Below are 14783 nucleotides of genomic sequence, written 5' to 3' on the forward strand. Positions count from 1 at the left end.
GCCCATGGTTACACCCTGAGTCTCTGCACAGCCGACTCCTCACTTTATCTACCTCTGAGAAAATTTCCCATTCAATTAGCTCACCTGAATGCCCTCCTTCACCTTCAGCTGCTCCCTGACTTCACCAAGACTTTGAGTTCATTACCCCATGAATTTCATTCACTTCCTTCCAGGAGCAGACTTTGCCCCTCCTTCCCAAGCCATGGCACATCCACCACATCCACGGGCACTGACAATGACTGCCCTTTTCTTTTCCCAGATCTTTTAATCTACATTCTCCAAATTCCCCACTAGAACAACAGTCTTCCTTCTCTCACAAGAGCCAACACACAAACACAGAATTACCTTCTCTACTTTCAGGAGGATTCCCACAATGCCTTCTCAAGACCCACAATGCCTGAGGCACTCGTCCTTAGAGACACTGCTCCAGGGTTGCTAAGAGGCCAAAAGTGATTCTTCCAGTTGACACGGTCAACTTTACGTAAGCTGTCCCCCAGTCCCCACCTTCACACCATGACTTGTATGTTTCAGCTCTCTTGATATGACTATTTTACCTATAGACTCTGACTTCTTGAAGACAAGCACCAGGTTTTGATTCTTCTGCAAGATCTTAACAGAGTCTGCTATAGAGTGCTGTATCTCTATATAATCATTTTAAGATCTGAAGATATTCTATTTCTCTTTTTTCCTACATAATCATAATGTTTTTAAAAAATGAAATACAATAGCTTAGACTTGCTATTCCTTAAGTTAAAAAAGTTACTGGTCAGCAGGATTAAGAGTAGAAAAAGAGGGTTGTGGGAGATAGGAAGAAGAGAAAATAGCAATCCGCAGAAGGTCAGCTAGGTGGTGACCTACAGACTGAAAAAACTAAAGCCAGAAGAATTTAGCAACTATTATTAATTTGATGGAGAAGGCAATGGCACCCCACTCCAGTACTCTTGCCTGGAAAATCCCATGGACGGAGGAGCCTGGTAGGCTGCAGTCCATGGGGTCACTAAGTTGGACATAACTGAGCAACTTCACTTTCACTTTTCGCTTTCATGCATTGGAGAAGGAAATGGCAACCCACTCCAGTGTTCTTGCCTGGAGGATCCCAGGGATGGGGGAGCCTGGTGGGCTGCCGTTTATGGGGTCACACAGAGTTGGACATGATTGAAGTGACTTAGCAACATTAATTTCAAAATTTAATTCAACAAATATACATGGAGCCTTATTGTTGCTTTAGATGAGACACTAGAATACACCTAAAAGAAAGATGACAACTCCTACCATCATGGAACTTGTAACCAGTCTTACTGTCTGCTCAATTCTTTATTAAATAAGTCAACCTCTAAGAAAAACTCACCCCAAGTGAACTACTGTAAGATTGCCCACATTAATAAGAAGCCCTGTTCATTTGTAAGATTTCCAACATATTAGTGTTTATTCCCAACATATTAGTGTTTATTCCAATAATTAGTGTTGTATAAACCTGTTTGAAAAGTATGAACCCACCTCTATGACTCAATGTACTTTACAAGCCTTTATAACAAATATTCTTTATAAAAAAATTGCAATTCCAAATATTCTTTGAGATTGTTCTGCTACATCTTAGAAAGTGAGTCAAAGTGTTTAAAAACAGGAAATATTTCAGTACCTCCTAATTTATTATAGTGTCAAATATGCTATGAAGCTCTTAGTTGCATGCCAAACCAGGACCAGGTTCTCTGCTCTGTGTTGTATCCAAGGACTGGGGCTGGAGGAGACTACTACAAGGCTAGAGTACTGAGAGCAAATTTGGCATGGTCATGGAGAGACTCTTACAGTCATGGAGAGACTCCATGCAGAAACCTCAAGACTCTAGGAGAATGACTGTGCTTGCCAGGCAATGTGCTCATCTACTTTCTTCAAGTGAACTTCGTCTTGTGATAAGGCTCAGATGCTTGAATTAGCAAGGTTTTGCCTTATTCATATTCTAGACTCTGTAACAACACAGTAATACAATCCAGCATGCAGGGTAAGAAATTATCAAACAAATGTAAGGAGTATTCAGCTGTCTCCAAACACAGAATTAGGATTGGTTAAAGTAAATTTCACAGACCACCTCATACCACCTCATGCCACACCAATTTCTCACTCAGCAAGATCTGAACAAGAGAAAAATGTATGTGATCATACCATACCAGCAAAGTAGGGGCAAATCATTTTCCAAACTTCAAGAACATGACATGAAAATGCTCAAAAGGAGCATGGGGTCCAAGGTCTACCTGATCACAAAACAATGTCCAAAATCCTCTTACAAAACAATGAAAAGAAAAACAAAGCAAATAATAAATGAATTCATAGAGTTCTGGTAATGACCCCAGTATTCAAGAATAGTTTTGTCTAGGCAGGAGGGATAGTTAACAAGCTTCAAAAATAGGTCTTTTCATCATGAACTGCAAACAAGAGAACTGATACTGGGTACTCGCTAATCTCAAGATGGATGGGGGGTGGGTTTCAATTGCAATGTCCAGAGTCAATCTTTTCCTGCTTCCTCTTACTACCTCAACAAAGAGAACAACACTTTGCTTTCAAAAGTGAAATGAGATCCTCATCAGATAACACCAAGTCACTGAGTGAGCTGGTCATGAGCAGGGTAGGTATAAAAGCTTTAGGATAATTCTTGAAAGAATTCTAAGTCTAGATCAAGGAATCTCCCCTCCTAAACAATTTCTGTTTACTATCTACCTTTCACAGGAATTTCATGGTTGAGATGCCCATTTGATTTCAACTAACGTGCCTTTAAAGAACTATTATGGCATAAAGAATATTTTCAGATAGGAGGGCAGACATGAAATATCTTTTCAGATTGTGGCCGTTGAATGAAAATTCATCTCATTATCAATTGAATGCTCTCAGTCTAGAAGGAAATCAGAAAGGTGATTTGTTTTGCTGTTCTTCATCTGTACCAACAAAGATTTATTATTTTAAGGGCAAATCCCCCAAACTAAAAGACACACCTTTCTCTCTCTCTCTCTTTCCTAGAACTTTCTTCCTATACATCTACTCACAAAATAAAACACTTCTGACACGGAAAGTAATAATACGTGTTTGGATGGTTGTTTTTGAATTTCACTTTTGTCAGCTCCTCTGCCACCTGTCTTTGGGGTCTAGATTTTTTCCAAACAGGGATGGGGGTAAAAAGGAGAAATTTTCTTTAGTAAAGGAACTTTCAAAAATTCAGTTACTACCATATTGCAACCACCAACCTGGTCACTGATTCATATAACGATCTAAGATGAATGTTAAAAACACTGGATGAATGACTGAGTGTCGGGGAACAAGATACGCACATGCTCCTGAAGAACTACCCCACAGCTCACTTATTAAGGTTATTGGGTACCTGTACAATGAGAGGTCCAGTGAACACCAACTTAATCCAGTGATTAACTCTCACATACGTTCTAAAGAGAAGCGGTGTATTCTTCCTAGCACTGTTGAATCTGAATCTAGTCATTAGGAAACCAACACTCAGATGAACCCGGATTGAAAGACACACTTTGAGACAAATGTTTTAGACTTTTCAAACATGTTAATGTCATGAAATACAAAACAAGAACAAACAAAAAAAGGAGGGAGACAAGATAATTCAAGAAAGACAAAAAGAGATCTGACAACCAATTGCTATTTACCATCCTTATTGAATCCTCCAAAGCTACAAAACTATGATAAAATATATTTTTTAATCATTGGAGAAATCTGAATGGGGGCTATATATTATGAACTGCTTTCAAGCAGTTCAGGAAAAAAAAATACAAAACAGAGAACGTGAAAACAAAGATGGAGTTAAAAAAAAACTCCAGTAAGTAGGGAATCCAGATCTCTGTTATTAAAGTATCATATTTGCTGTGCCTGTGTGATGTGTTAGTTGCTCATCATGTCCGACTCTCTGCAACCCCATGGATTGTAGACCACCAGGCTCCTCTGTCCATGGGATTCTCCAGGCAAGTATACTGGAGTGGGTTTCCATTTCCTTTTCCAGAGGATCTTCCTGACCCAGGGATCGAACCCCACGTCTCCTGCATTACAGGCAGATTCTTTATCATCTGAGTTATTAGTGATAGTAACATCTTAAAGATGTGCATATTTAAATCATTAATATTTTTCACTCTAAGCAAAACTTAGGTATTGGTTTAATTTCTCAAGTGATATAAACTGGGCAATTTTTTAATGTGGATTCATTCATCTGACACTTGCCTTTGAATTCACTACTGGCCACAAGGAATTTACAGTCTCATAGGCTAATAAATATTCATCCCCTAAGTCCCTCTAACTGTAAAAAGACAAACTGGAACAGTTGAAGAAGATTAGCATCTAGGCATTTTTCAAAAACATTGCAAATTTGAGGAGTTTATTTAGCTTTTGTAAGAATGATGTTTGTCCAATGTAGACCCAGGCTTTCTGCCTTCAAATTATCACAAATTTTGGGACTTCCCTGGCAGTCCAGTGGTTAAGACTTCACCTTCCAAAGCTGGGGGTGTGTGTTCTATCTCTGGTTGGCGAGCTAAGATCCCACATGCCTGATGGCCAAAAGACCAACATAAAGCAGAAGCAATATTGTAACAAGTTCAATAAAGATTTTAAGAAATGGTCCACATTAAAAAAATCTTTTAAAAATTATCTTAAATTTTAAGGTCTGGATAGCTCATGTTTACTCTCCAAAGAACTTCTTGAGCATTTTCCATGTTTCTCACAGATCAAGAAGAGCTTGCCACTTATAATACTATAATAACAATTCCTACAAACTGCTGTGACATTTCATTTTGAGTGGTGCTATATTCTTCTGCTTCTTCCAATGTAAGAAGCAACACAAGCCTAAAGTCACTGTATAATGCATTGAACATCCTGAGGGACTTTAGAGAGCAAAAGAGAGGGCTACCATAGTCTTTCTTAATTAACCTCTTATGGAACATACTTTTCATATGATTAAAGTTTAGATGTTCTCTTAAACAAATGCACATATTCATATATAAACACTTTGCAAACAACTGAGAAAGTTCAGAGACTCCCTAAACCCTACACATTCAGCTTCACAACCAAGTTCTTAAATAAAACTTGCTGGCTTCGAGTCCCAGGTCCCCCACTTACTTGTGGTAGATCCTGGGAAAGTTACTTAAATTCTCTGGGCTTTCCATTTGCTCTATAAAATGAGACACTAATAGTACTCACCTCAAAGTACTGCAGTAAGGATTAAGTAAAAGTGCCTGACACCTAGTAAATGTTGACAAATTTTAGCAGCTGCTCTTGCTGTCTTGTATTTCCTTTGTTTTAAAACTGTGCGTGGCTCCTAATGACTACAGCATGAAGTCCATGCCATTACGTTTCTTTACAGCAGATTATGCTGCGCTTTCCCAGTCTTAGTTAACAATGCTCCTCCCTCAGCCCTGCATTCCCTGAACTAGTCCCTGTACTTATTCCTGCTGTTGCTCCCTGTACTTCCCTGCCTCAGTGCCTTTGTTCACAAGGTTCCCTCCCCTTGGAACCGCTCTAACCACGCTCTTCCTTCAGTCTACCCTGCCACCTACCTACTCCCAAATGCACCCTTTAAGGCTCACATTAAATCCAAGCTCGTCTATGGAACTGAGCAGGTTGAAAATAAGCCTCACCTTCTTTTGTGCGACCATCACTACCTGCAGTAAAGTAAGTGTATAATTTATCCTGTTTTACAGAAATGTGCTTCCACATTTTTCATCCCACTAGACAAAGTCCCTGCGTTCTGCTTATCTTTTTTATGCGTCAAAGCCCCTGGCCCAGTTTCTAATACATAGTAGCTCCACGATAAATATTTGGAATATTTGAAATGGTTAATCTGCAGGAAATAATTGAAACAGATAATATCTGAAATTGAATGTAATTTCCGCACACATAAAATTTCACTTGCTTCTACTTTAATCAAGCCCAGTCCCTGGATGTTTATATTGGGGGCTGTGGAGTGTGGCCGAGTGTAGGTGTTCCCTGAGTGGAAAAGCTCAGTTCTGTACAACAGACAAAGCTACTTAATAAAAAGGCAGCCACAGCTTTTTACTTGCCTTAGTAGAAACTGAGGTCTAGCCTCTCCTTTTTATTTTAAAGACATTTCAAAGCTTCCTGTTTTCTCTAGATCAGGGGTTCTCAACCTCTAGCCTGAGGACCGGTACCTCTCTTCAGATCAGCAGAAGCATTAGATTAGAAATCAAGTACACAATAAAAGTAATACACTTGAATCATCCCCAAACCACCCCTCACCCCACCCCCTGCTCCCTGGAAAAGTTCTCTTTCACCAAATTAGTCCCTGGTTCGAGAAAGTCCTGTAGAACAGGAGCACTGTTCTACATAATATTTAGATACACTGACTCATTCAAATATGTTTACTGAACATTAACATGTGAGTCTACTTAGGGAGAGACTGGTATCTTGCCAGACATAGCACAGGGGCTGTGTTTGAGCTAGGGCTGAAAGGAAGAGCTGGGTGAAGGAGCAGGCAACACTATGCAACGACTGTAACTTCTAAAGGCATGGCCGGGTTCCAGTGATGGGTCCAATTTAGCTTGAGCATGGGTGCAATGATAAGAGACTGAAGTCTGAGGTAGAGGGATGGAGCCAGGTCACTAAGGAGCTTTGAATTGGTTCTTAGGGGAGAATGGAGTTCTTGAAACAACAGACTGACATGATCAAATCCATGTCCTAGAGAGAGGTTTTTAATAACAGCAGTGTGGGAGCAAGGTTAAAGTGGAGAGAAGTCGGTATCAGGAATATTAGAAAAAAAGATGCTGCCAGCCTAGCTCCATGGTGAGATGGAAGAAGTCCAATGCAGTTCCAGCTCTTTTTAGTAGTTTTCTCAAAATGGTTGGTGGTATTCCTGTTCCATCCTCAGGCCCAGCTATGATGCCCTCCATGCTATACCAGATCCAAGACACTACTCTCTCTGATGGTTAATAAGCATTTACATGAGTTAATGAACACAATGGACAGGAAATTATCTAAGTTGAAATGATGCACTAGATTCCTATTGTGCCCTCAGGCACCCAGGCACCATGGAACAGATTTCTCCCGGCTCTTTCGTTTATTTAGTATTCATTCACTTACTGAGTTTATTTAGTATTCATTTATTTAGTATTCATTCACTTTCTGAGGTCCCACTATGTGCTGGCCATTATTACCTTTCATGCCAGGGACAGGAGGATACACAAGAGGTTATTCCTATTCTACAGGATGTTCAAAGTGCATCAGAGGCGTTAACTGTCGTTTATATTCAACAAAGGGAGTCACTAATTAGCCTTCATTTTACTTGAAGCTGGGATTACCTGGTGGCTCAGATGGTAAAGAATCTGCTGGCAATGCAAGAGACCTAGGTTTGACCTTTGAGTCAGGAACATCCCCTGGAGAAGGAAATGGCAACCGACTCCAGTATTCTTGCCTGGAGATTTCCATGGACAGAGGAGCCAGGTGAGCTACTGTCCATGGGGTAAGCAAAGTTGGACACGACTGAGCGACTAACACTTTCACTTTTTCACTTTTTCATGAAGCTATTTAAAAAATGTGTTCTGGATATTGGTTATAGTACCAACTTGAAATACATTTTTACCTTGAATGACTGGCTTTCTACATGAGCTATAAAGCTGAGCTGAGGGAGATTCCTGCTACAATATCTGGGATTATTTTGCTTATATTATACAGTAGATGTTTATGAATTTTCCCACTAGCTAAAATTTATTTGTAACCCCCAAACCATTATCAATGGTGCTTCTGCTGTTGTTCATGGCCATACACAGAGCAGCAAAAAATCTGAGTGCCCATGTGCACAGTCCCAGCTGAGGTTGAACAAGGCAATGCTCTGCCTTCTTGTTTCAGCTCAGCTCTCCTACTACAAACAAGTGTCCCAGGGACTTCCCTCGCAGTTCAGTGGTTAAGACTCCAGGCTTCCACTGATGGGGACACAGGTTTGACCCCTGGTCAGGGCACTATGATCCCACATACCACATGGTGAGGCCAAAAAAAATTAAGTAAGTGTCCTTTCCATGATCTATCCTGTGTCATGTTTCACACTCACATGCTTTTGGTTGGTGATTTCAGTGTTTAAGATGGTTCCCATGGGGAGGGAGGAGGGAGGAGGGTTCAGGATGGGGAACACATGTATACCTGTGGTGGATTCATTTTGATATTTGGCAAAACTAATACAATTATGTAAAGTTTAAAAATTAAATAAAATTTAAAAAATAAAATAAAAAATAAAAGTTAAAAAAAAAAAAGATGGTTCCCAAGCACTTCAGCATTTCTAAGTGCAAGAAAAGCTGTGATGAGCCTGGTAGAGAAAATGCATGTGTCAGATAAGCCTAGTTCAAGCATGAGTTACAGTGCTGTTCATCGTGAGTTCAATGTTAATGTATCAACAACATGAAATAAGGTCCCTTTTAACAGAAAGAAGGTTATGAACTGGTCAGTTGGGAAAACACTGTGACAGGCGCTCACAGGAACCTAAGCCTGTGTATCCCCTAGGAGCAATGGCCCAGGAAGCTCTAATCCAGAGTTCTGGCAACTTTACAGACAGTAACTACTACAAATAACCAGAATCAGCTGGATTTTCAGTGCAAAGAACCAGCCATAACACACTGATTTTTTTTTTTTTTTTTTCCAGCTCTACCTCCTGAGGATTCAGTAAGACCACAAAGTGAGGACGCAGAACTCACTTTCTGCCAAGTGAAAAAAGTCAAATATCACATAATCTCACTTCTGTTGAACCTAAAAAACAAACAAACAAAATGAAAACAGACTCAGAGATAAAGAGAATGAATGGCTGGCTGTCAGAGCAAGGAGGATGTGGAGGTGGGTGGAATAGGTGAAGGGGATTGAGAGGTACAAACCTCCAGTTATACAACAAGTCATGGGGATGTGACACGCAGCATAAGGAATTATGGTCAATGGTGTTATAAGAACCTTGGGGACAGATGGTTCCCAGACTCATCATGGTGAGCACTTCACTGTCGTTGCTGTTGTTCATCTGCTCAGTTGTGTCTGATTCTTTGCAACCCCGTGCACTGCAGCACACCAGGCTTCCCCGTCCTTCACTATCTCCCAGAGTTTGCCCAAGCTCATGTCCATTGATCATTTCACAATGTATGCACATGTCAAACCATCTTGTAAGTATATCCAAAACTAACATTACTTTATGTCAATTGTATTTGAATTTTTTTTAAAGAAATGACAAAAAAGAAAAAAGAAACCACCTTCCGGGTATTGTAACACTTCAGTAGATTTAGTTGGTTTTTTCTGTCCCTGAAGAGTCACTCAGACACAGTCTCCCAAAGAAGGTCAAAGTAAATGGGTATTGGGGGCATTACCGTTTTCTCTTGGGAGACGTCTTGTGCTTAAAGGCCTGATACTCCTTGAAGACCATTTATTTTCTGCTTTATACAATACTTGGTTTTTTGAGAACCCCAATAATCTGAGTGAAAGCTCCCTGAAAGGAGTAGTCTGTGCCAGACTTCAGCTAAGATCAATTTAGACCCTGAAGAACCAAAAAGCCCACTTTTTTAGTCAAATAATCATTCTTTAATTTACAAAAATTTATAAACAGTAAGACTACTTAAGTCCCACCAAATTATGCAAAACTTTTGAGAATGCCCCAGAATCCCACATTTCCCTTGTAAAAGTTAATCTCAAAGCATGAAACAATTTCCCGACATGAGTATACTATACTAAGAGGCCAGACTCTCTGCTCCAGGGATTTCATGCCTTAGATCCAGAAGCATTAATGGAGAGTTCCATCCTGTCGTCTTGACTGTCTCCCTAGGTTGAGATAGTATTTATCTGTTAAACAAAACAGTCATCCAAACAGATCTCTTGAAATGCTTCCAGGCAAGATGAGAGGCCAAGGCAAGGAGGAGGAACAGCAAATCAGAAACCAAGGGCAAGAAAAGCTGGGCCCAAAATAAATATAGTACAAAATGCCCAGAATAGCCCAGAAAGACAGCTGATGACCTTTTCTTTTAAAATCTCTTCATCTCAGTATCAAATGGCACAAGTATCCAAAGCCAAGCATAATTACCACTACAAAGGTAAGAGAATAAAATATAGACGAACAAACAAACAAGAAAAGATGATGGTACAACAACATGTATTTTGAAATACAAACTTAAAACACAGACAACAAACACAATTATTGTACCGAACGCAGGAGTCAGTTATCAGTAAGGCACTACACCTCAGTTCCAGGTAATGGCCACAGGAAACTGTCAAGGCTATTTCAAACTCTGAATGCAATGTAATATTTAAAAGGAGATAGAACACTTTCTTTTTGCCTGAAGACTAAATGGATCCTGCTACAATGGCTGTGAACTGCCACACCCCTAATTTAAGTCGCCTCTTGGTTGGGGCATCTCTGGGAGAGGCCAGCATTACAGTATGTAAGGAACACTGAACACATCCTGAGGATCCAACTTCAGTTCTGTGATTCTGACGCACAAAGTCCTGTGTTTGTTGCTGTTCAGTCCCTAAGTCATGCCTGACTCTTTGCAACCCCAGGGACTGCAGCCTGCCAGGCTTCCCAGTCCTTCACTATCTCCTGGAGCTTGCTCAAACTCATCCACTGAGTCAGTGATGCAGTCCAACCTTCTCATTCTCTGCTGCACTCTTCTCCTTTTCCTTCAGTCTTTCCCAGAATCAGGGTCTTTTCCAACAAGTCTGCTCGTCACATCAGGTGGCCAAAGTATTGGAGCTTTAACTTCAGCACAAAGCCCTGAGCTACTAAGTAATGGATTTAAGAATGACTGAAAATACTTATCTCACTTCTTCACTCTCAAAGCTATGGAGATCCTGGCTAACTGAAATTCTGGTGCCAGAACCCAGGTTTCCCCAAAACATCACAATTTTATTTATTTTTATTTTGTATTGGGGTATAGCCCACTAGCAATGTTGTGGTAGTTTCAGGTGAACAGCAAAGGGACTCAGCCAATACATAAACTTGTATCTATTTCCCCCAAATTCCACTTCCATCCAGACTGCCACATAAAATTGAGCAGAGTTCCATGGTCCTTGTTGGTTATCCATTTTAAATATATCAGTGAAAATATCATAATTTTAAACCATAGATCCACTAAAATAGGAGTCAGAACTCCCACCAACCTAATTCCTCCTTAAACACTGATGAAAATACATACCTGAGTGCCATCATAGATGCTAGGGCCTCCTCGTTAACTATGGATATGCATGGCGACTTAAGAGAAACAGATACCACCTTGCAGTTACAGAGCCTGTGCACGCACAAGCCTGCACACACATGCCCCCTACATATTGGTTATTTAAATATGTAAACATTTCCTTCTCTCTGTCAACAGTTACCCTCTTGCGTATCTGGATTAAGGAGAGAAAAAGTCAAAGGCACTGACCACCAGTTTCCCAATATGTGAGGGGAAAAGGAACAACCAAGAATAAATAGATGACTATGACTTCAGCCAGTTGAGACAAGAACTTCAAGCAGCCCTTCAACTCCATCTACTCACGCTCACACTCAGGGATGCTTAAGGGATTCTAACAGCCCAGCTAAATTTCCATTTGATTGCAAAGGTGATCTTAGATACTTCATGAGACAGGGAGAGATTACTAGAGGGAAGAAAAATGGAAAGGAAAAGCTTCCATAAATTTAATGAATAAATTTATTTATGTATTCTCTCAGGGTATGATGAATCAAAGAAGCGCAAGACAAAACCACATATGTGACACATGACTCCAAACAAGGTAGCCATCTCCAAGTAGTATTTTCAGAATGTTTAGTACAAATTGTCTAGAATAAGGAATATTTGGTCCAAAATATGTAGTCAGGAGTTAAAAAACTTCAAATCCCACGTAATAATTAAAGTGATAGGGACCTTCCCTGGTGGTCCAGAGGTTAAGAGTTCACCTGCCAACGCAGGAACACAGATTTGATCCCTGGTCCAGGAGGATTCGACATGCCTTGGGGCAACTAAGCCCATGCTCCACAACTACTGAAGCCTGCGTGCCTAGAGCCTGTGTTCCACAAGATAAGCCACTACAATGAGAAGCCTGTGCACTGCAATGCAGAGTAGCCCCCACTTGCCACAAGCAATGAAGACCCAGCACAGGCCAAAGAAAAATAAATAGATAAAATGATAGAGACTGGAAGAAGGGCACAGAGAGCACAAAAGGGGAAGTTCTCTGGGAAAGGACACTGTCTCAGTGGCTACAAATCGCCTCTTAGAAACCACTGCACGAGCAGGTAGAATGATCCCATGGGAAGCCTCAGGAATGACCTGCACATTCCCACAGCCTTCCTCCGCCTGATGAAGAGGCTTTGATGAGCCCCCACCTCATTCCTGTACTTGGTCTATTCAGCCTCAAGGCTAGTATAACCAGAGAGCTTTCACCACCATCACCCGTGATTACATCAGAGAGACCAGGGTGTTGCCTGCACACTAGGCAAATGGTATTTCTTCTGTTTGCCAGTCGCCAGAACAAATAAATGGGTCAAAGCACAAATATTCCAAAGTTCTCCATTTACTTTAAATATTCCCTACATGCCCTCCTGCATCAGCTATTAGCATATGCCTGGGTGTATGGATGTGAGAGTTGGACCATAGAGAAGGTTGATGCTTTCAAATTGTGGTGAAATTTGAAAAATTGATGCTTTCAAATTGTGGTGCTGGAGAACTCTTGTGAGTCGCTTGGCCTACAAGGAGATCAAACCAGTTAATCCTATAGGAAATCAACCCTGAATATTCGCTGGAAGGATGGATGCTGAAGCTGAAGCTCCAATACTTGGCCACCTGATGCGAAGAGCTGACTCATTGGAAAAGACCCTGATGCTGGGAAAGACTGAAGGCAGGAAGAGAAGGTGGTGACAGAGGATGAGATGGTTGGATGACATCACAAACTCAATGGATATGAGTTTGAGTAAACACCAGGAGATAGTGAAGGATAGGGAAGCCTCACATGCTGCAGTCCCTGGGGTCGCAAAGAGTCAGACACGACTTAGGGACTGAACAACAAGAACCCCTGGGTATAAGAACATAGGGCTCAAAACCTAAAAGCAATTATCTTGAGTATTACTTAAAAGTAATAATGATAACACTATTTAGGATTCTTATTAATTCAATTGAATCCAGTATTTCATTTTCAAATATCATTTTTACCATATAATTTCTTCAACATGTGGAACAACAAAACAAACTCAAATTAGTGACACACCCAACTGTGGGACTGTAATGTGAGAACTGAGAATTTACATACGTACATGAGATAAAGCCAACACAGTTTCCATAATCCAGTTATGCCATATACAATGTCTTGAATATTTATTTATGTTGTTTAACATAAACATCCTTTAATGAATAAAGCAAGTGTATGAAAGCTGGTTAAAGTAAATGCCAGTGTGAAAGTGGATTTATATATACTCACATAACTTTACATCAATCACAACAGTCAGGTCATTTGTTTTTTATCTGCAGTGGACATTAACTGTTTTGTGAATTTAGGTCATATCTTAAAACTGTTCCTTCCTCTACTATCGTTAAGTGCTGAAATCTGCTGTCATAAGACCTTCTGACTTGGGGAAACCCATGAAAGAATACAGCTTTTAGAAAAATAAAACTACACCCCAAACTAGATACTATTAAATTTAGAGATTCACAGAATCTTCCTTTGTCTCAAAGTCTAACTTTCTAATTTTACAGATGAGAAAACTGAGACTCAGGACTAATGCTATACCTGAAATCCCACAGATCATTTGTAGAGAAGTCAGAACTAGAATTTCAAAGTCTTGGGTCAAATGTTGTCTTAGACTCAACTCACTCTAAAAGTTTCCTTCGTAGAACAAATATTCATTTGTGAGATCATAATCTCACCGAGGGCAAAATTATGCTTAATCTACAACGGACGCCCCAAAAGTTAGTCCAGAATTTACCAACAGGTGGAAAGACGTCACTAGCCACAGTCAGTTGGAACGGACACCCTATACCAGCTGCGGTTGTAGTGAATCACCCACAGAGCCTCTCACTAAAGCTCCCTGCTACATACACACACTTATTTGCAAAATGCCTGATACGAGTTGAGAGTGAAATAAATAAAATCATGATTTTCCTTTGTGCAAAATGACCCAGCTCTCTTGTGAATCTTAGCTCGTCTGGTCTATTCTTGAAACAACCAAGTACAGCAGTTGCAACAAGCAGAAGTGTCTTTACTGACTCACGCTGGGGAGGGACCTGCCAAGGACACAGACAAATGTTTCCCTTCAGCTTTCCTCTGAGTTTCAGTTTAAGGCGAGGCAAGTCGGAAAATACATTTGTTAGTGTTCTCCACGCTTCAAAAAAAACTATGTTAATCTCATACTTTAAAAAAATAATCTGAAAACTTCTACCAAGTATCCGATGCAAACACATAATATCAGTCACAGTAAAAATCAGAAAAATAGTAAGAATAATGGCTATCACTTTTAGTGCCAGTGCAATGCACCCAGCACACTCCTGGCACTGTGGAAGTACCCTATCACAGGAAATCTACAAGGTGGGTGTGTCAATATCCCCATTTTACAGATCAGGAAGCTGGTGGGAAAGATTACAGGGAAAGAAAGTGAAGCTGTGATCTGACACAGAACAGTCTCCTGGCAAAGCCCACATACTCACATCCTGTATTTACTTGAAAAATACATTTGTTCTTAGTTTGGTAATTTCATTAAGTTCATTCTTGACTCATACTTTAGGGACTGGTTTTTCAAAGTTTCCTTAAAACAGGAGTTAGACTTAACAAGGGCTTCCCTTGTGGCTCAGATA

At 40.3% G+C, this 14783-nt stretch overlaps 1 protein-coding gene across 13 annotated transcripts in view; it reads right to left on the minus strand.

Annotated features, from left to right (window-relative positions):
* The window catches only part of PPFIBP1 (PPFIA binding protein 1), a 206241-nt gene that overhangs the window by 115236 nt on the left and 76222 nt on the right, over positions 1-14783 (minus strand). The window lies entirely within an intron of this gene.

Source organism: Bos javanicus, chromosome 5 (genome assembly GCF_032452875.1).
Source record: "Bos javanicus breed banteng chromosome 5, ARS-OSU_banteng_1.0, whole genome shotgun sequence".
NCBI classification, from domain to species: Eukaryota; Metazoa; Chordata; class Mammalia; order Artiodactyla; family Bovidae; genus Bos; species Bos javanicus.